This window comes from Brachycentrus maculatus, unplaced genomic scaffold (genome assembly GCF_059751285.1).
Source record: "Brachycentrus maculatus isolate JH-2025_06_01 unplaced genomic scaffold, ASM5975128v1 h1tg000395l, whole genome shotgun sequence".
Taxonomy (NCBI): Eukaryota; Metazoa; Arthropoda; class Insecta; order Trichoptera; family Brachycentridae; genus Brachycentrus; species Brachycentrus maculatus.
Genome location: NW_028281144.1, coordinates 606,054 through 630,121, shown reverse-complemented (window position 1 = coordinate 630,121; position 24,068 = coordinate 606,054).

The window sequence follows — 24,068 nt, the reverse complement described above, 5'->3', positions numbered from 1 at the left end:
TATTATTTCTCATTGTATCATTTCTATATGTTTATGTTTCCATGTAATAAGCAGTTTTTTAAAAGTGTTTTAATATACTATTCTGTATATCCGTGAAGAGGTTATTATAATATTCGAATATTATTATTCTTCTTCTTTTTAATAGCTTTTTACTCTATATTTGATTCTGAAACGCATGAAAAATAATAGTAAAAATATAAGGAGATCAAGTGACGAGAGTGAAGATAAAGTTGGGAGGCGAAGAAATCACTATAACAGTAAAAATTTAAGTGCATAGAATATTAAAAAATAAGTGCATAGGATATGAATATGTACAAGTTATCAAACCTCGAGTGGCCGAGACATTTTATCTTAGATATAATGCCTAAAAGCTTCATTTACTCCTCAGTTTCCACTTCCGAATAGTACGATGTCCTTCTCTTTGATATCCTTCACTTACGTCATTTGCAACCTATCAAATTGATTCCACTTCAAGATCGAAGAATCTGAATTTTGGGTCTGATCCTGAAATTAATGGTCGAGTTAACACCGCGCGGATCTAATTGCCCTGAATATCGTTTGAGTGTGGATAGGGTTCAAATGACAATACTAAACTTTGGTATACGTGGATAAAGTTCTACAACTTTAGTATATATCACTCACTCCTTTCAAGAACGTCATAAATCAAAAAACGTGATTTTTCAGGAGAACGTTTTTAAGGTTTAAAAATAAAAAACAATGTATTAAAAATAAATATCAAGCCACTTATTGAACTTTTTACTGTACAACAGATCTTTTTAGGCAAAACCTGAAGGTTTTCTCACCATTTGAAAAACATTTAGTATATTTAAAAAAACAATTAAACAATACCTTTTCTTCAAAATGCAAAAACAACACTTACTACCCTGTAGCGGGTAAATATTAAGTTAAAAATATGCCGCTTTTGCTGGGATATAGTAAATTTTCTGGGCATTCCGAAAACATGCACAACTGAAAATTGTCGATTTTTGATTTATGACGTTCTTGAAAGGAGTGAGCGATATGCCAAAACCATGAATGAAACTTATACTATTTTTTGACATCTCATCAAAGATGAAGAAAAATATGGAAGTTTACGATCTTGATCACTTTACACACGTGTAACGTTCACCAATTCTACCCATTATTGACAACCACACTATTCAACTTCTTGGAAGTTCTATATATATATATATATATATATATATTGACATCTATTGGTAAAATGAAAAGAAAATATGAAAATAACTCCTGTAATTGGAGACAATCCAGATTTTGTGAACAAGTATTTGGACACACTGAAAATGTTGTACTGAAACTTATGTTATAATTGTAACATTACAACATACTGCTCTTTAAACGTCTCAGTAGCTCTTACAAATCAGCACATCAGGTGTTCTCCCAATCCCTCTGCGAGACGTGAAGTTAAGTATCATATCGTGACATGACGTCGAGGCGTTGTTTGTTCTGCATCTAATTTGAATACCCCATTGCATATTCATGAAGAAGGGGTAAGAATAGGAACGGAGTTACCGCGGGGCGGCCCGTTTTACCACCGATCCATTTGTCCCCTGTAGGATTTACTTATTTCAAATGGACAACTGCCTCCCCGCGATTCGTTTCATTGTTAGAAGCGTCAAATACAAATGTTTACACAAACAATGCGCACCTTTACGGCATGACAATATGAGCCTATCGAAGCTCTGACATTCGTCACTCGATATTCTAATGCAGAATTTCATAAATATTCAAGACCCGATGACTTGACAGAATTCAGATCGAGATTTTGAATCTGAAATGAAGTGTGAAGAATGCGAGAAAAAACGGGTCGACACAAAATACATTAGGTCACTTACTTCTCGTATTATATCTTTCACATATCCATACATATGTACAACTATCTGCATAGATATTAATCTCATGTATATTTCTGTGGCAAAACCTTGTGATTAATTGCAATTGACAATACATTCCAAGAGGTAAAAAAATCTATTTAAAGTATTGTAATATGCTTTTTCCGAGTAATTACAGATTACATAATTAACTTCTCTTTATATATTGTACACTGTAATAATGTACTCGTATATACATACATTGTAGAGTACAAAACTTTGTGGGCAAAAAGTTAACGCATGGATATCAATTTTTTTGTTTTTTTTTTGCAGTCAGGATTAGTATCTACTAAACCGAAAAATAATCAATTTAGATATTTTTAAAAGAAATATAAATATCAACAGTTAATACGTTTTAACAATCGAATTATTTTTATTTTTATTTTAGTAACATTGAGTTTGGTGTAAATGTGTAAGTGTAAATTTGAAGAAAACCCCTTTTATATTTCAGAAATGAAAATACAAAAACATATAAAGTAAATTACACGCTAGCTCAGTGCATTATTTCCTCGTATATCTTCGGGAATAATGGACTTAATATAGCTATAATGGATGAAATGTTTTACCAAACTTTTAAAATATCACTATGACGAGTCAAAAATCTAGCATAAAAACTAAAATACTTTTCAATCATTCTAACAAGCCTTATTGATCAATAAAACATTTTTTCTCGCCCGATTGTGTTTGCTCAATGGTCATCAATATGGATGCTTTTTGTTTGCTAAGTAGGCCCAGTAAAAAACTGGGATGGAGAGGTAGGTGCTATGCATTCCTTTCACACCTGTCCTGGCATATGCTCTTTATGGAGCACTCAGAATCGATATTATAACGAGATAGACGGCGCGATGATCGATATTTTCGATATTTTATCGTTGTGAGGTATTAAAACCTTCTTCCAAGAGTTTGGTGATGGATTAACGAGGGTGCATGACTTGCAACTAAAGCCTCTGAGATGTGGATTCCTGAATGTTGGCAAATGCAAAGCTAAATGTGTTCCAACTCTGAAGCGCAAACGGATTGTCTTTTTAACGGAACGTCTCAATCCAAAAGCTGTTCACAATGTGTGGCACCTTTTATAAAGATTATATACCGACACACCCAATCAATAAAGTAGGATCCGCGAAATGATTACTGTATTAAAAAAAATATTTTGAAGTGTTTTCTTATCTACAACTACGACTACTTGCAGGGGTAGCCAGAGAGGATGGAACGCTACACTCTTATGTCCTGATATACAATTCTAGCTCATTCTGTTCTCCCAATCACATTTGTCAAATATACCTTCGTAATCATTCTCTCGGCATCCATTCGCTCCACATGGCCATATCACCTTAAAGAACTTTTCTTAATCTTTTCAGTTATCCCTAGTTCAGCCTTACATTTGATTTGACTACCATGAATGCAAACACAAGCTCGTATTCCGAAGAAGACGACATTAAGTGTTCTGGGCTTTGATTTATACCGTAATATTCAATAAACATACTTTGTATAAACTGGCAGCTGAAGAATAAAATTTTAATCTTGCCTTTTTACATAAAGGGGAGTTTAAAAAATGCATTTCATTACCTAATGATTTTTTAATGTAGTAATATTGGTTCACTTGGGTTAGTGGTTCGTGGGACTGAAATTATATTTGTTTAAAATCATTTTGATGTCACTTTTCTACATTTATGGCACTTATAGGTACCCAGTGATGTGTAGGGCACTGCATCAGATCGACGTAGTGCTCACTTGATCGTTAATTAAATGAAGGCTAAATGGTCAGAGTTACGCTCCAGTTTTTGGATCTAGTAGTGGAATAAACATATAATATTTGAAGGAATACAGATGATGTAAGTTAAAAAAGCTCTTGGTGAAGCAAAAAGCTGTTGTGTTGGAAAGGAAATGGCGGAGGAGTAGTGCACTCAGGGCATACCATCACTCGTGCACTGTGAATACATAGTATGTTGAGGAAAAAACCTACAGACCCGCCTACGTATGGTTAGTCATTCAATAATTTCGCGTTTTTATAGACATATTTGACCATATTCTTACATGCATATTAAACTTTATTGGCGACACGATATTTTTTTTTCGTTAAAAAGACTTCAATTGTTTAATTATTAATTGATCAACTTCATCAAAGTGTGTATAAAAAAATTGTTTGTTGAACAATTGATATAGTAAGTGGTTACCAACTTGAATTTCAGTCCTTGATAGAATTGGGAAGGATCCTCTACACATCTTTTTCAATAACATTGATATTTCAATACTTTATTTCTCGTTTATTTAGAAACTAACTACTTAATAATTACGCCATTTTTCTGTATGTTTAGGTAGAGAGAATAAAACACCACACCACTCTGTCTTTACAAACAATCTTCGCTTATTCTACATTCACGCATCTCCTCCGATTATCCCGATTACTGACCTGACCGCTTTCAAGTATTTGACATATCGCTCACTCCGTTCAACAACGTCATATATCAAAAAACTTGATTTTTCAGGAGATCGTTTAAATATATAATAAAATAAATATCAAGCCACTTATTGAACTTTTCACTGTGCAACAGATGTTTTTAGGTAAAACCTGAAGGTTTTTTCTCCATTTGAAAAATATTAAGTACATTTAAAAAATTAATTAAACAATACCTTTTCTTCAAAATGCAAAAACAACATTTCTTGCCCTGTAGTGGGTATATATTAAGTTAAAAATGTGCCTCTTTTGCTGGAATTTAGTACATTTTCTGGGCATTCCGAAAACATGCACAACTGAAAATTGACGATTTTTGATTTATGACGTTGTTGAAAGGAGTGAGCGATATCTACTTGATCATGCTAAATTTGCTCCAATTTCTAATATCATCCATTTGTTTTACCATTCTTTCCATTATTCAGTTGGTTGTAAAACAAAAGTTTTGGATGATTTTGCGAATGAAACAATAAATATCCCACATTTTTATTATTACTCTCATTTTCATATCACCAGTTAGCCGCGGTGCATTACCAAGTCCTTAAGGTATCGCGAAATCGGCGTCTTTAACATTGAAATACACTCGACAGAATAATGTGTCCTTGTCTGCCTTGGGACGGTGCCAATACGTGGGAACGAGAGGAAACACACCTCGGGTCATGGCAATAATGCGTTGGGCGTTACCTCGCCAATTCATCATGAGTGTGTACGACTAGCATTGCGAGGAATCTCAATATTTTTAATAATGTGAAAAGAGCGCACGTTGTCTTCTTTATAGGTTCTTAAGTATAGGCAGACACCTGCATTTATAATGATATGGTTATTATATTGTTTTACATTGAGTGTAAGGATTCCGTGTATGGCTTCGACATGGGGATTAATTAGATGAAAGTCTAGAATGGGGGAGTACCTATAGCACTTTCAAAAGTCTTTATTCAATGATACAGCTTTTCGCGATCTAAATGATTTCACTAAAGAAATCAGTGTTTACAGCGTTTTTAAAAGTCCCTGCATTATGTAGGTATTTGTATACAATCCAATAAGTAGGTACTTTTTATATTGGTTTTTTTGTATCATAATTTATTTTTTTGGGGCTTTTGATGTTATTAAATTTTTTAACTCTTTTTTTTTTACAGTACCTACAGGGAAGAGAGATTTTATATAATAATGTGAGGCACTCCAAATTTTAATTATCTTGTACAAATAACAACATCGTTTTATAAATTTGTATCGTAGCTTTTGTTAATATAACATATATGTTTTGATCAAATTTCAGCTTCGGTTCCATATTGTAGTGTTAAGCTCATTTGGCTACCATACTATGAGGTCCCGGGTTCGATTTCCAAGGGCGAAAAAAGATATAAGGATTTTATTACTTTCGTATTTATTTTATATTTCCCAGGATTATACCTTAGAGCGCAAGGCTAAATCACCTTGCCTTCAAATAAAAAAAAATTAAAATTTCATCAATTTTATGTTGTGCCCTATGCACTATTGGGCGCGGATAAGGATCGGTAGTAGTATATAAGTACCTACGATAACTCTTAACATGGTTCCTGTATTCATCGTTCATCAAAATTGCTGTTCAACTCGACATTGTCAACACTAAGATCATTCAACATTATCAATCGATATTGATATCATGGTGTGTCCCTTATTTCGTACAATTTGTCTTTGACTTGAGCTTTGATCTATCCCTTTTCCCCTTTTCCTACCTCTTGTCCCTCTTCCAGGTATTTTTACAAATGTGGAATTTGGTAATAGTACAGGTACTTGTTTTTTTAATACTCGTATATCACTCACTCCTTTCAAGAACGTCATAAATTAGAAATCGTGAATTTTTAGTTGTGCATGTTTTCAGAATGCCAATAAAATATAGGTAGGTACTATATCTTAGCAAAAGAGGCATATTTTTAACTTACCCGCTACATGGCAGAAAGTGTTGTTTTTGCATTTTGAAGAAATGGTAATTTTAAAAATTTTAATATTTTTTTAAATATATTTAATATTTTTCAAATGGAGAAAAAAACTTTCAGATTTTTAAGATCTGTTGCACAGTAAAAAGTTCAATAAGTGGCTTGATATTTATTTTTAAAACATTGTATTATATTTTTTAACTTTATAACGTTCTCCTGAAAAATCAAGTTATTTGATTTATGACGTTCTTGAAAGGAGCGAGCGATATGTGTATAACTTGATGTTATTGTTCTATTAAATTAACCTTTAAAAATTTTAAAATAGCCAAAATATGGTTTGCAGTACTTAATTATGAATAAAAGTGCTCATTTAAACCTTTCACATTTTCTGTAATGTATCCAGCAAACGCAACTAAATGTCAAGGCGCATCAATTATAGGTAAATTTTGTATTAAAAAATGCTACCTTTAAAAGTGTTAAAGTACATACCTCCAAATATTTTGGCGGTGAACATGAATAGTATTATAATTCGTGTAATAGCTAACGATCTGTGTCCGCGAATACCATCCACCCGGACCCTGTAATTTGGCTGACCGCCGCAGCGCGCTATCGCCACTAATACTCGAACCTAATAAATATTCATTTACCGTGCCTATCGCTATGTGAGGCAGATTGATTTCCAGCTGGTTTGTACCTACCAAATATATCTATTAACAACAGCCTGATACAAGTATTGGTCAGAATCCCGTTCAACTAAAATGCGATATTAGTGTAATTACGGATTCAGGGATGGGCAACTATTTTTTAGCACGGGGCTCACATGGGGACATAACGACAGCCTAATACAAGTATTGGTCAGAATCCCGTGCAACTAAAATAATTCTTCTTCTTCTTCTTTTTCTAGATCCTAGCGATCTGTTTGTGCCTCCGCATGTCGCTCTTGGGACTCCTAGCTGTCTTTCCATCTTTTCGGGGGTCTGCCTGGGGGTCTGCGTCCTTCAGGGTTGCCTTGAAGGGCGATACGTGGAAGTCTGTCTTCTGATGTTCTGTTTATATGTTCATTCCAGTATCGCCTTCGTTGTCATCCCCACCTCACGATATCTTCCGTCTTACACATCCTCCGGATGTCGGTGTTTCCTGCTATGGATCGGAGAAGTCGAGATTTCGTTCTGGAAGTATCTGCTCTTGAAACTAAAATACGATATTGGTATATGTTATTACGGATTCTTTTTTTAATTTTTAATTTGTAATGTTTGGCAAGGGGCTCACATGGGGACATAACAACAGCCTAATACAAGTATTGGTCAGAATCACTTTCAAATAAAATATTATATTGGTAAAATTACAGATTCAGGATTGGCCTACTGATTTTTTATAAGGGGCTCACATGGGGACATTACGACAGCCCAATACAAGTATTGGTCAGAATCCATTCTTACTCAAATATGATATTAGTTTGAGTATGGATTCTGGATTGTGCTATCATTTTTTTTAACAAGGTTGTAATTTTTTCTCACTACTCATGACTAGTACGAGTACCTACGCCCTATCCAATACTGCTCTTCTCTTTATTCTACCTAGTATTCCTTTTATAAATATATGTAATATCCTTCACCCTAAACTCCTTAACTAACGTCATCAAATTAATTCAACTCTGATGCAATCAGTTCTTCTGTGGTCTTAATCTTGTGGATTCGTTTGCAGCAACATATGACACCTCCTTCGCAATCAGTTGCGTTGCCTTAATCAAAACGAGATTTATGTCCCTGTAGTTGAAAATTTATGAATTTGAATACGAAATAAAAGACAATATTAAAAACAATATTAATGAAAAAAAAATGGTTACAAGTTCCTACCTACCTATAACTTGCAAAATGCACTTTTGAATGATGCATAACAAACAGGCAGAAGATTAATGATCACGATGCATTTGTGTTTTTTTTTTCATATTTGTTTTATTTTATGAAATGAACAAAGGCCTCACCAATCACATTTAATTTTTACAACAGAATCGCGCGAGCCCCTGCGAGCCCATTTTAGCACATCCCTGTTGGGAATATATGAAGATATTATCTGCAATTGCGTTTTAAAAAAACTTTTTATATAACTTGTAAAAGAAGTTACGCATTTGCAAATTAGATATTATTCAGAATGATTACTGGCTTTACTAGCTAATACGTGCATATATTAATTTGTAATATAAAATAATAACATCTTTGCATACTATAGTCGGTAATATTATCTAATATTTTACGAAACATGGTTTCAAAATAGTAATTATCAAACAAACACAATAATAGCTTTGTGTCAAATTATTTGGATTCTCCCAAGGTTTGTTTCCAAGATATACTTATGTATATTTTATTAATCTCTCACTTATAAATAAAAGTTAATTCTAATTAAATTGCTTTAAATTCAACATGCAGCACAGAAATTTAACTAGAAATATAGACGACATACAAAATTTGACTAATATCGCCGTCTTTTATGGGAAAAATGCTAAATTTACAGTCTATATAAGGATGTAAATACTTAGACTTCCATATATCGTGTCTTATAACTTTTTCGTCTGTGCATCGAATTTACCGTCGAGTAGCATAGGTACTAGGTAGACAATCACATTTTATATGAATTTTACAGTTTGAAAAAAGTATAGTGTGAAACCTCGCAGAATATTTCTTATCTGATATAAAAGTTATTTCAAAAAACCTCAAATTGAATTTATTGGTAAATTTTTAATATTTTCGAAAAAATGGAATTCACATTTCAGCAGAAAACTGTGATACTTGTCAAATTTGCAATTGAATCTAAGATTTTTTTACTTTTAATTTCCTTTTTCTATTTTATAACGAGTGGTTAAAAATATGTAAACGTTCATAAAACTTACCATTTGAATGAAAATTATGGCACTAAATTTATTTATCAATTGCTTGTGTCATGTTTGAGTGATTTCAAATAGAAAACAAAATGTCGGCATTAACTTTATGACTTTACAAACTCATCTTAAAAAATTATTACATTTGTTAAATTGAAACTCAATTTAAGTTTTAAAAAAAAAAAACAAGCTTTTGAGTAAGTAACATTTAAAAAAATCCCTCAAAATCTCTTCCCAATCGCCCATAAAGAAACTGTTACTTAAAAACTACTAAACTGTTACTGTTTTTATCGTCGACCAAAGGCTCCTGGTTTATAAATTTTCTGAATTTCTGAATTTTTGTGCTTTTCAGCCAGTTATAAAATAATCGATTATTATTTATAGTTTTATAGAAGTAGCTTTTTTAGATATACGAGGTTTGAAATCAAAAAGACATATGATGTTGTAGATCTGCAATGACGATATATTATGATACATACATGTGGTCATGTAGATTTATAATTTTATTTAAAAAATCGCTTCAATCCATAGTTTAAAAACTACTTCCAATACTGACACAAAAGATTGTCGTTATTTGTAGAAAAGGATGTTTCGTCTTAGTCAAAGAATAAATCTTGCTGTGGGTAACTCAGGTATTTTTTTATTTCAAGCCAAGTTAAACTCTTGTTTTTCGTTTCTTCGGGATCAGCCCGAGGGCACAAGTAAACGGTGCATTAGCGTGGCTAATAGACCCGCTGCACTGTTATTACACTGGACCGACCGCTGATTGCTCTTCCCGCGCGGGAAATTGTTTTCATTTCGGTTACCGATTACCGAATTATCGATATGCCTAGATACCGGCTCCAACCGGTATTCAAATATCTCACCTTCGATCGCGTTCGATTATTACCCAACACCCCACTGCCACTCGAAAACTTAATTAGCGCTATTTTGTATACGAGTATGTGTTAATAAATATAAAATAACACGTAATAATCGAATGTTAAAATTGTATTTTGTCGTTTTATTAAACTGATTCGATTCTATGGGTCCTTTTTTTTACAAAGTACCTAAAGTTATTTTTTTAGTATTAAGTTGCACAGCCCATAAATACGGTGATACCTCGCATAACGAACGCTGTGCACAACGAACATTCTTATCGTGCTCACAACAAACCTTGCTTCACACAACAGACTGTATCGTAACATAGTAAAGAGATGAAATTGAACATCTCCAAGCACTTCTAGTCCAGCAATATGATGAAGCTCAAAGAAAAGCTTCAAGTGACAACGATGAGGAGTTATCAAATAAACCAATCTCAACTACTGCCATCACGGACATCCTGGTCAAATGGGCAAACTTGCTTCTGAAATGCTAGGACTAAGCGCTATGCAAAGTATTAAAAATGATTACCAATTTCAAACATTGATTTTTTTATATTTATAATCTGTATTCTTAACCTTGGGGCAAAGATTGCAAGCCTCTAAGGTTCATATTATAAAGACATAATTTAAAATAGATTAAAAATATCATTCATTTTTTATTTATCAATAGGTGATCTGATCAAACGAAATATTACATACATTATGTTGATTTAGTTAACTAACGTTTATAAGGCTCTCTGTTAAAAAATATTAAATAATAAATCTAGTAAACTTGTATTAGCAAGTGTCGCTGGTGTATGTAAGTGATTCTGGGCGTAATTGTTCTTTATACAAAAAGTACCCAGAAATTTGGACTTCAATGATTCGATTAAAAGGAATCGGTAAAAAAATATCTTCAGGTTGGTAGCTTCTTCCTTAATTAGTAAGCCTGTTTAGAGCGCGATCTGTTACTCAGTGTGTTTACAGCAGCTGTTAGTAATAGACGACCTCAAGTGTGTCCGGTGAATTTGGAAAAAAAAATGTGGAACAACGCGTTAGATTAAAAATTTGTGTCGCAAGCATATAAAGAGTTCAAAGCGGGCCATTAATTGACGAATATGACACAAAGTATACTATTCATAGTTTTGCTCTAAACAGAATTCATTTATGTTTTGAATATTGAAAGCATTAACTTTGTGGATCATCTTGATATATTATTTCGAGAAATAATATAGAATTCATTTAACTCGCGTCCGAACACCATATTTGGATCAATATCAAATTCTCCCATTATTTTTACTTTTATCTCATTAAACAAATTAACGATGCATTGTAAAAATGTGAACGTTAATTTAAAATAAAAATTAACCTTCAATGGTTAATTAATATCGTCTTGCGATACCCATTAAGGCCATTAGCGAGTTCACGAGTTGGAAGAGATTCGTTAAGGGTTCAGTAAAGGATGGGAGGTGCCAATATGTTGAAGCAATTATTACCATCGACGAAGGGAGAAGACTTGCCAAGTCCTTGCAGCAAAACGTTTCAGAGGTCATATATATAGAGACTGGAGACCCAAGCGAAAGGAAGATGGGGATCGTTAATTACTAATTACTAAACCGTATTTATAAAGGTATTTCTACAACTCATCTCGATACTATTAAAGAAGCTAACTCGTTAAACTCTTGATCATTATGAATTAGATAAAATGTAGTGTGTACTTTATTTCACATACCGCTCACTCCTTTCAAGAACGTCATAAATCAAAAAACTTGATTTTTCGGGAGAACGTTTTTAAAGTTTAAAAATATAACACAATGTATTAAAAATAATTATCAAGCCACTTATTAAACTTTTTACCGTGTAACAGATCTTTTTAGGAAAACTTGAAGGTTTTTTCTCCATTTGAAAAATATTTAGTACATTTAAAAAAATGATTGAACAACACCTTTTCTTCCAAATCCAAAAACAACATTTTGTGCCCTATATTGGGTAAATATTATGTTAAAAATATGTCTCTTTTGCTGAGATATAGTACATTTTCTGGGCATCCCGAAAACGTATACAACTGAAATTTGACGATTTTTGATTTATGACGTTCTTGAATGGAGTGAGCGATACATAAACAACATTTTGAATGTTTTCACAAATCTGGATAATCGCAGCTTAGGAGTTATTTTATAGATTTTTTGACATCTCAACATAGATGAGGTAGAATATAAAATTCTGAGCATTTACAGGGGTTACGACCGCCATAGACTGGTTTAAATGATCACTGTACACACGTGTAACATTCACCAATGCTACCCATGATTGACAACCACACTACTCAATTTTCGGAACCGCTAGACATAATTATTAAACTGTAAGTTCGCTACCGATATCTAGGTTGGAATAGGGAAAGCTTTTTTTAAGCAAAGACTCGTTCTATTTGCATGTAAGGTCCAAATCATGGATTAAATGTGATAATTAAATGTAATTAATAAAAAAAAATCTGTATTTTTTACGTCATTAACTCGTTTGTAAATACATATTAGTAAAATATGATGAATAAATCGTAAATTAACTATCGAAAAACAATTTTTTTGTATCAGAAAAATAATCAGTTTTCAATGTGATAGGTATACTAATTTTTTTCATTTTGACCCCAAATCACACCCCTCAATTCGAAACACCTGAACATCTTATTTTGTAGAAATGAAAAGATTTTTTATAGCGTATCAAATTAAGGTTGGTATTTTTTTAAATCACCTATTTTAATAAATGTTTACTATCGCTAGGTATGTTAAAAACAAGACAATTCGTAAAATAAAATAAAAATAGTCATCGAAAATTAAAATTAACCTGGTGATTCCGTGATTCCGAAAATAAGGATGTGTTATTACTGAATATTCAGATAGGTATGTAAAATTAGAGTAGAAATGAAAAGATTTTTTATAGCGGATCAAATTAAGGTTGGTTTTTTTTTAAATCACCTACTTTAATAAATGTATACTATCGCTAGGTATGTTATAAACAAGATAATTCATAAAACAAAATAAAAATAATCATCGAACATTAAAATTAACCGGGTGATTCCGTGATTCCGAAAATAAGGATGTGTTATTACTGAATATTCAGATAGGTATGTAAAATTGGAGTTTTAAGGGATGGATGAGTGGCGGGGAGGGGGGTGAGGTGTGCCATTAGTCCAGCTAATAACAGAGCGGCGCCTCTCAGTTTCACACCTCGGTCCAGCGCGCCAGGGGCGGCTCGAGATTGTCTTTTTTATTATGATTATTTATTAGATTAAACTATTATTATTTCTGATAAATCTTCGATATGCATAACTGAGGAATGGAATGTGATACTGCTCGTATTTACGCATACAAAAATATGTAACATTTCAAAAATTTATATCTGCATAACTGAAATTTTCAGAAACGCGAAAAAATTATCAATATTGTTACTTATATATAAATAAATAAATAAATACATAATCAAAACACGCGTCAAATATTTTTACATCATCCATTTGTCTTCAAAGAAAAAACATTTTTTTTATTTAAACGAGCTCCAAGTACCTACCTACCTATGAAAAATACAAAATAACAATACATTTTATTTAAATCATTTCATTTAAAAAATATATTAAAGGTAGATTTCAAGGTATTTTGAACCTCAAGAAGATCCCTACAAAGGTGGCTGAAACATTTGTACAATGATATATGATAACCCGGTTAAGCAGATACAAATGCAGAGTTCATTTGTGCAAATCAATCAATCCTGCCCGTCAATAACACTTTTTTTTAATTTTCATAAAAGTTACTCTAAAATGTATAATCACTGATAATTTGATACCTCAGGCTGGCACTTTGAGCGCAAGACGTATCACCAGAAAGAGGAGCATATTTTTTAGTAATGTAGTAAGACATACTAATAGTTGTAAATTAAAATTAAATATGACATTTATGCTTGGTATGTTCACACGATCAACAAATGTAGTACATAAATAAACATATTGAATTATTTCTGACTACACGATGATAAGAGCAAAAACCCACACAAAAAATCAAATTAACTAAATTGCACCGTCTACTAATTTTCATTAATATATTTTGACATGTCGACGTCATTCTCGTATGCAAATGGAGAGTATTAAAATATTATCGCTTGATATTAATCTCGTAAGTTATTACAGGCGTACCTTTGTAATAGTTAAATTATTCTTCCATCGGAGTATCGGGAATACATTGAAGTAAGCCGTCGGCATCGGTTCTAAATTCTCAAATCTATTACAAACATCATCACGTCCTTGAGCGGCGGTACCTTGTACCGGAGACAAATTACAAAAACGCTGTGAAATGTATTGTAATTTACACTGTTCGTACGGGAGCCGAGACTTAATTAGTTTCCTCAAAAAAACATGCCCCGAGTGAAATTGAACGTGTGAATAAATCCCACACGAGCCGCCGCTGCCCGGGGCAGATGTAATTAGTCTGTCCATGTAATTATCAGCGGCGAGGGTCGTAAATAAACCCCGATCCAGGGACGGTTCGAACGGATTTATTTTACAAATCGATTATCATTCATATATTCCCGCGAACTATTGTCTGGAATTAGTATCGTTATGCATAATAATTATTACGAGAATTTTTGTGTGATTTTTTTGTGTTTCGTTTCAAAATGTACCCTGAGATACCTTTTACGCTATGGACCCGACCGAATCTTTAATAAAGCGTGAAATGTGCTTCTGAACAAGATTTAATAACATACTAAAGGCTTTAAGGAAACGTAACGTTTTAATAAATCGTGCATGGAATCGTCAGCACCTTTCACATGTATTTAGACCATTAATATGTATATTGACCATTAAATTTTACTTTTATATATCATACAATACTTCGATATTTTCATAGATTTTTTATGGTGAAAATTTGGAGTAGGCCAATTAAGATTAGCAGCCATACATGTGTTGGATTGATTCATCCGGAAAGTGAATTAGTTTCCTTTCTATGTTAAGTATCGCCGCAAAAACTGCAGAACGGAAACATCTCGCCTCGAAACAAAAGCCCGCTGTCAGGTGCTATCAAAATAATTTCATTTCTCACGCGGTATACGAGTATTATAATTACGGTTCGATCCGTTCTTGCCCGTAAACATTTCTTATAATGCAATTAGGCGATAAGTTTACCTCTATAAAAATCAATCAATTTTTTTTTCAGCTAATGACAACCTCCGGGTGCTGGGGGCGGGGTGCGGGGGGAGGGAGGGGCGTGCCGCCCTTTGTCGGCCATCTATCTTTCGATTCTGGAAATTGCTCACCTCTCAGCTTCATCGCGGCATGGCTTTAGACTCGCATCTTCACAACTTACTAGCGAGTGTTTTTGCCTAGAATTTTCACTCATGAATTACATGAAATTATAGTAACTTTAAACATAAAGAGTAAATCCACTCACAAGTAGGCATAGGCTATGAAACTTATAAAGTTGAAGCCTGAGTAGGGACATGATAAACGGTGTTGCATAAGCCGTAGCTAGATTTCAGAGTCACTTGGACGTTAGGTAATTCAAAAAAAAAATCACAACTTACTTCTGCAACATGTTAAATACTAAGAATTAAACAAAATTACCCTACTTAATCATAATCTATGATTCGTCTTTCTTCCTTTAAAAAAGGAGGTATAAGAAAATATGATGCTTGCAAAATAGCAATTATTTGAATGTTGCGCGTGTGTAAAGTGATTACTTAAACCAGCCTATGACGGTCGTAAGTCTTCTAAATGCCCAGACTTCCATTTTCTTCCTCATCTTTGTTGAGATGTCAAACATTTATGTAAAAAATAACTCCTGAATAAATTTGTGAACAAGTGTTTGGACACACTCAAATGTTGTCAAATTATTTTATTTCATTTCATTAACTGATTCGACTTTCAATTTGTGGTAATATTTATCCGTTTATAAAATTATAAGTAGTAAAAATACCGTTTTTGATAATGATACTGAATGCATCGAAACACGTGTCACAATAGAAGAAATAGTGATATTTACCAAGTGAAATTAAAAACAAAAGAACTAAATGAGAAGAAAAAACAATCGAGATACAATTGTCGACCTGTAAGGCATTTATCAATGGTGATGAAATTCAATCATTACAAAAAATTGGTGCATATACAAATGTCTTATATTGAAACGATTTTTGTCATTGTACGAGTATTACTAGAATACAACGCGATCAATCTTACGCTTTAAGCACCGGATCAAGGAAACACTTTAAATATATTATATATTGGGGAAAGGCTTTCTTACAGAATACTATAGCACAGGTGAAATTGTAGCACATAAATTCTATGCATGATTGTCAATTATACTTACCGTTCACAAGTTTTTATGCCACCCTTTCAAAATATATTATAAATACCCACTTTCCTGGTCTATAAACAAAATATGTATACTGTTTTCATACAAATACGAGTAAAAAACATTGCGAGTGATTATAATAAGTGTAAAGAATGTTCAAAACTGTAATTTTTATTTCTTGAATGTTTTTCGCAGATACTTCGTGGCACATTTTATAAAATTTATAAAATAAAACAACTTTGTTTTAACCACTTTTTTTAACAACCGGTTTCAACAAGAACCTTGTCATCATCAGGGTTTATGTACTAATTATAAAACATTGAGAGACTCATAGTTAGGTTATAGATAATATTACCCTTCCCTTACGATGTCAAAAACTTCCACGCACTCCGTACACCATATGAAAATGTGATTTAAATTTTGTTATTTAAAAAACGGGAAAAAAACTCCTAAATTTTGCTTTTATTAAGAATTGCGCAGAGAATACGTCCACTCCTTAATTTTTAAGCTGGCTGTTGAAATCGTTCTCCGATTTTATAACCAGCCCGGCGATCCCGCGATGTGATAAGTTATTGGTTTCTTTCCGCGGCGGGCACTAATATCCTCTAATATGGGGAAGCTAAAACACAAGCCTGCCGCACCGAATCAAAGAGGACCAAAACTGGGACCGTCCGACGCATCGCCGCGCCTTCCCACAGGCCAAACGCGGCCTTATTTCTCGGGGCCTTACGGCGGAGTTTGGTTCGGATTTACCTAAGGATTTGGTGGGGTTTGCCTCTCGATCGAAAGCGTGAAGTTGTAAAGAAAAAAAGAGATCACAAATCATCGGAGATGAGAATTGGAGAGCGGTGTCTAGGAGCGGGCGCGGTGCCGAAATCATTACCCAAGTGTAAACTGTTCCTCAAGGGGTAATTAGCCGCGGGAGAGGCCGCTACTGACCGCCTGGCCCCACACCTCGGACGCTCGCATCGTTTCTTTATGCATAGAAAATTAATTCAATCTACGAACACAAATTAAGAACTCCGGTGCTAGCTCACGGAAACGGACGAAATCAATAAACGCAGAGTCGTAAATCAACGATATTAACAAATAAACACAAAGTCTACAACATTTTGAGTGTGTCCAAATACTTGTTCACAATTTTGGCCAAGAATTTGAGTAGTGAGGTGGTCAATCATGGGTAGAATTGGTGAATGTTACACGAGTATAAAGTGATCACTTAGACCAGTCTATGACGGTCGTAAGCCCCTTAAATGCCCAGACTTCCATATTCTTCTTCATCTATGTTGAGATGTCAAAAAATAGCGTTGTAAAAAGTATTTATGTACGGCGTACATACAAATACATGTAAGAGGCGAATGTAGCTGGAAAAAGGAGCAGACGAAGACCTTTTCCACGTTCATGCATCCCCTCATACACACCCGCCGATTATTTCAACCCCTAACCTGATCGCTTTCAAGTATTTGACATATCACTCACTCTTTTCAAGAACATCATAAATAAAAAAACTTGGTTTTCATGAGAACGTTTTAAAGTTAAAAAATATAAAACAATGTATTAAAAATAAATATCAAGCCACTTATTGAACTTTTTACTGTGCGACAGAAGTTTTTAGGTAAAACCTGAATGTTTTTTCTCCATTTGAAAAATATTTAGTATATTTAAAAAATATATAATTAAACAATACCTTTTCTTCAAAATGCAAAAACAACACTTTCTGCCCTGTAACGGGTAAATATTAAGTTAAAAATATGTTTTTTTTTGCTGGGATATAGTACATTTTCTGGGCATTCAGAAAACATGCACAACTGAAAATTAACGATTTTTGATTATGACGTTCTTGAAAGGAGTGAGCGATATCTAATCATGCCAAGTTTTCTCAACTTGCCACCATCAGGTATGTTAAATACTTGAAAGCGGTCAGGTTACTAGTCGAAATAATCGGCGGGTATGTATGAGAAGATGCATGAACGTGGAAGAGGCGAAGAATGTTTGCAAAGACAGAATAGTGTGGCGTTCTTTTCTCTATCTAACCCTGCGGAGAAGCGCTGTGAGGGTTGGTTAGTTAGTTAGTTTCGTACGTACCGCCGTGAGAATTCACGATTATCCTAAATAACAGCATTTGAACAATATGGGACCTTTCACATGTCGGTATAATTTTCGATATATTTCTGAACTTTGGAAACAGCTAAATACTTAAATACTTTCCCATTTTCTAAACCGATGCAGTACAATCAAACATATTTCCGAATGTATCGAAAATTGTACCGACATATGAATGGTTCTGGTTACATGTATTGTTTCCATAGCTTCACAAGCATTCTTAAGTTATACATATTAGAAATGCGTATTTTATATTTTCTTTCTTTTTATTAACCAAACTGAGCCACTGCACACGTAGCAGGGTACAGCTAATTTTAAATTAATGTTTTACTTACTAAATACCATTATTTCTTAAAATCTACTGTGACACGTGTTTCGATGCATTCCGCATCATTTTCAAACACCGTATGAAAATGATGCGGAATGCATCGAAATACGTCACAGTAGAATTTAAGAAATAGTGGTATTTACTAAGTAAAACATCAATTAAAAATGGATAGATTTTACCACAAAGTGACTGCCGAATCAATTAATGAAATTACAGCTAACTGTTGATAAAATAACAAAACAAAATAAAACTAAAATTTTTTTGATCAGAAACTTATCTAATTTAGCAATAATATATTTTCCAGTACCTACCTCCGCTCCGTAGTATAATGGTCAGCACGCTCGGATACAATACTGGAGGTCCTGAGTTCTATTCCCAGGTGAGATCAAATCAATAAAAGTGATTTTTTCACTATAATATTTATTTAATATCACCCTGGACTGGTACCTGAAGTGGAAGACTGATCACATTTCCTTCACGTGTTAACGATCAAGATAACACTGCGTTTATATGATGCAGTGCCCTATATACGGCACTACGGGATAAGGGTTTTGAACTACCTATCTACAAAAGTAACTACATCAACCACACTATATTATGAACGAGAACTATAATACAAACTTTTTATCTAACTTCATTAATCATAAAACGTATTTATTTTTCTAAATTTAACCTGCACCCTTTCAGCATTTCAACAACCTCCAAATGTCCAGACAAAACAATGCATAGTAATTAATATTAACGGCTCGTGTGTTGTTTGTTCGCGTCTTGTAAAAAACAAATAATGACTTTTTCTATTAGCGCCTTCCTACCCACCTGCCACTGGCCGCATTCAATTATTCACGAAATGAACGAAAAATGAATTTTAATAAGGTCTCGCTAACTCGTTACGAATTTTCCAAGGTATTTAATAAACAAAATGCATAAAACGTTATCTTCTCATCACACTATCAGATTAAACTTGTAAAACGTACCTACCACAAAAACTGTCAAATTCCAAGAGATAAATTAACAAATTATACGATTCTCAGTTTTACAACAAACTATTATTAGGTAATGCTGATCATACCATACAGTCGGTTGAATTGGTGAATAGTGAGTATATTTGGTATTTAAAGGTCCATCATAAGGTAGGTCGAAAACGGCACAGATATTGAATGCAGAAAAAAATATTGTAGATTTCTGGTAAAAATCAATTGAAACATATATTTATGTTTATATTACATATGTATCTACGCCAGAAAATTGCTTTAAATAAACCTACATTAGAGACGAAACCACAATGAGATGGTAAATTAAAAATCCATATAAATTTAATTTAATATTTATACAAATCTCATGAAAATACAAATAATATACCGACTCGTATGTTCTCTAAGGTCAATCTTTGTTCAATTACTGAAACCTAGAGTCTGGTAATAAAATCTTTTTTATATAACTCTCTAATTATAATCAAAATAAATATTAAATATTCCCATGTACTTTTAATAAATCATATATAATTTTAAAAAGCAATACTACCCTGCTAAGTAATTTTAAAAAATGCCTTATTATATATATTTATTGATACAATTCATTGATTTCAAACATCTTACATTACAATATTCGAATAATATTGTATTTTGTCATATTAAAACATGAGGAACTAACTCTTCACAGTGATAGCTTTCCATGTTAAATATTGTTTTGATGGAAGTAATTACAGTATTTTTTTTATTTTGTATTTGTAGTTTCTTAAAAACGTTTGATTCGATGCGTTTTTCACTCAAGAAAAAAAACAATACATAATGTGTATTGTAGAATAAGTATAAGTATTATAATAATAATACAACATTTTGAGTGTGTCCAAATACTTGGTAACAAATCAGGATTATCTAGTTTTTTTTTTATTTTTTTTTTGACAATTCAACATCGATGAAGAAGAATATGCAAACCAGGAAAGGAATATTTCTTATAATAAAAAAATTTCCTTTGCATTTTATTTAGTCCTATTTTTGTATGATCATTTCCACATAATCTGAAATACGTCTTAATTATTTTTGAAGCAGATTTTTAATCCTCTCAAAAAAAGGCAAGATTCACAAAACATCCCAATTCTGTTGCCGTCAAGATAATTCGATTCTGCCCATCATCCGGGTACGTGCGACCATTCGGGTTGATAAATTCGGGCTTGGCCCCGCGGTCCGGGGGGCCCTAAACAAACTGAGACTGCGGGGCGCCACCCCCGCGCCCCTGCCTCCTGCGCCAGCCCTGGCCGCAGCCCCTAGGAATAAAAAATTACATTCCCCGCATAATTGATATCTAGCGCTTGTTGAACTAAACGCGGACTTGATGGATAGGTGTATTCAATAAATAATACGGGAAGAATGCGTCGAGTGTTTGCTGGGCTTGTAGAATAATGTACATATCAGTGAAGAATGTTAATGTAGCGCCATTCCTCTTATTTAGACTCGGATTATTATTTATAAATATTACCACCACTATGCAAACGCAAAACAAATCTTTAAAGCTTTCCTGTGGGAATAATTTAGGTTGGTACGTATTTTAAATCGGAATGTTATAAAGATATTAAAATATTAAACAAACCAAAAAATCTACGCCTTGTACACATCGCCCACTTCTTTCAATAACGTCATCAATCAAAAATCGTCCATTCACTTGTGCATGTTTTCAGAATGCCCAGAAAATGTACTATATCCAAGCAAAAGCAGCTTAATATTTACCCGCCACAGGACAGAAAGTGTTGTTTTTGCAATTTGAAGGAAAGGTATTGTTTAATTTTTTTTTTAAATATGCTAAATATTTTTCAAATGGAGAAAAAACGTTTCACCAAAGTTTTACCTAAAAAGATCTGTTGCACAGTAAAAAAGTTCAATAAGTGGCTTGATATTTATTTTTAAAACATTTTATTATATTTTTAAACTTTGAAAACGATCTCCTGAAAAATCAAGTTTTTTTAAAATATATGACGTTATTTAAAGGAGTGAGCCACATGTCAATCGAAAAAAAAACAACACATAAAATAAAAATAAATTCGATACAATAAATAATAATAAAACTAGTTTTTATTATTACAAGCATAAACAATAAACAATGAGTGTAAGTCCCTCTCCAACTACAAGAGCTTAGTCTCTTCATTGGAGAGAACAGCGTTAAAGATTGTCAAAAGTAGAAATGTCTAGTAAATTAATTAAATTATAAAAAAATCTTGCAACTATATTAAATAAATGAAATTTTTAAAAATAACAAAAAATGATGACCAATAACGTATGACCATTCTGATGATGTGGGTAACGATGAAACCCGGTCACTGGTCAAATAAAATACATGTGGAAAAAACTAAATAATAAACTATGTTATTTTATTGCATTATGGAATTATCTCAACAAAGAAGAACACGAATATGGAAATCTGGGTATTAACAAAGCTCACGACCTGTCATAGGCTGGTTTCAGTGATCACTTTTAACACGTGCAACATTCAACATCCATGATTGACAATCACACGACTCAAATTCCGGAAATTGTAGTTATGCTTTAATTAACACTTTCTTTCACATGCGAGTTCTCGATACCATCTATTGTTGAGTTGAGTATGTTTTCGGTTTAAAAAAGACTAATGAAAAGTACCTATGTTCTTACAAGAATCTTCTTTCAACCAATTTGGGTTATGTATATTTATATTTTAAATTATAACTTCAACAATAAATGTAAAGTTTTGTTGTTTATAAACATTAATGACGAGGTTACCTGCAAATAAATTAATATATGTTTATATTAGCAATAAATAAGGCATCCGGAATGGGTTTATTTATTTATTTTTTGTTTCCTACTTCATCATTATACTGCCATCTGTATGACGTTCGTAAAACAATTTATTCCGAAAAATGTTTTTGCGTACGCCACCTGCATTTTTACAAGCAAACTATTAATTCTCAAGGTTGAAATTGTAGGGAGCAGTTTGAAACATACGATGAAACATTTTAATAGATGGCAATACTATTCCTTTGATATATAAATAAATATTGTTGCATCAAATATGACTTTATTTTTTTTTAATGTTTTATTTAAATCAAAGAATTTAAAGCGGTAAACATATTTTTTAAATAGAGTTTTTTATTATTATAAAACAATCCACTTACAAAGCATATACAACACATATTAAAAATTATTTATGTTAGTTTCAACGTGTTGTATTAGGTGGAGGTATATAAAAAAAACGTGTTTAAATTAGCATAATATTTTTAATATTTACAAATCAGTCCATTAACACAAGAATTAAAAAAAAAAATATTTCAGTTATTTCGTATCAATATAATTTTATAGCAACCATAATAAATCAACACTTCAATTAAGTACCTACAAAATTTAAATAATTTGTAAATTGTACAATTTTTAAAATTCAATAAACAGGCACCATCATATTTAACAAAAATCAGTTTGACAGTCAAAAATGGTAGATTGATGAACAAATTGGAAGAATAATAAATAATTTATTTAAATGAAGTTTTGATTAAAATCCATAATTGCGACTTTTGGATTTTTAAGTACATGCATACAAAATACACATTCCTTCAAAATTAGAAAAATATTTTTCTTCGTAATATTTTCCTTCAATGTTTATTTACCTCAGTACATAAAAATTATTTTACTTTAATGTATTTATTATTAGTAATGCGTTTGAAAATTTATTAATGGAAAATATATTCAGTGTTAATTTTAATAATGGCAAGAGAGTTAGACATAAATTAAATTAAATGTTATATTAATATTATATTTAATCAATTATTTATTTGGCAAATCGTATATCAACATTGATCATATAAAGATATAAAAATCACTCATTAAGTATAATTTTATATTATAGTATAATCACTGCACGCATATTCTACTATTCACAAATACAAACATACATAATAATTATTTTGAAAATATACAAGTCCAATTGGCCGATTATTTTGCTATCGAGTAAACATTAAAATTAAATTAGATTGGATAATGTTCAGTAGCCAAAAAAGTTCGTTGTCCTGAATCCATCCCTTTGCCATTGCTCCCACGCGGTCTCAATTTCGTCCGACCCTAAAGCCGCCTCTAAGTATCTCCAAGCAACTACTCGGAAATCATCTTAAGTCAATTTATTTCATTAAAACACCCAATAATTCGGAAGAAATGAAATAATATATCACTGCATATTACTATAATTGATTTCAGGTAATAATTTTCAATCAGCGCATAAACCTGCGATCTCTCTTTTTACTTTACAATATATCTTACAACCCAAATGCACCTAAATATCTGGTTGAAATCTTTATTAACCTTATAGATCATG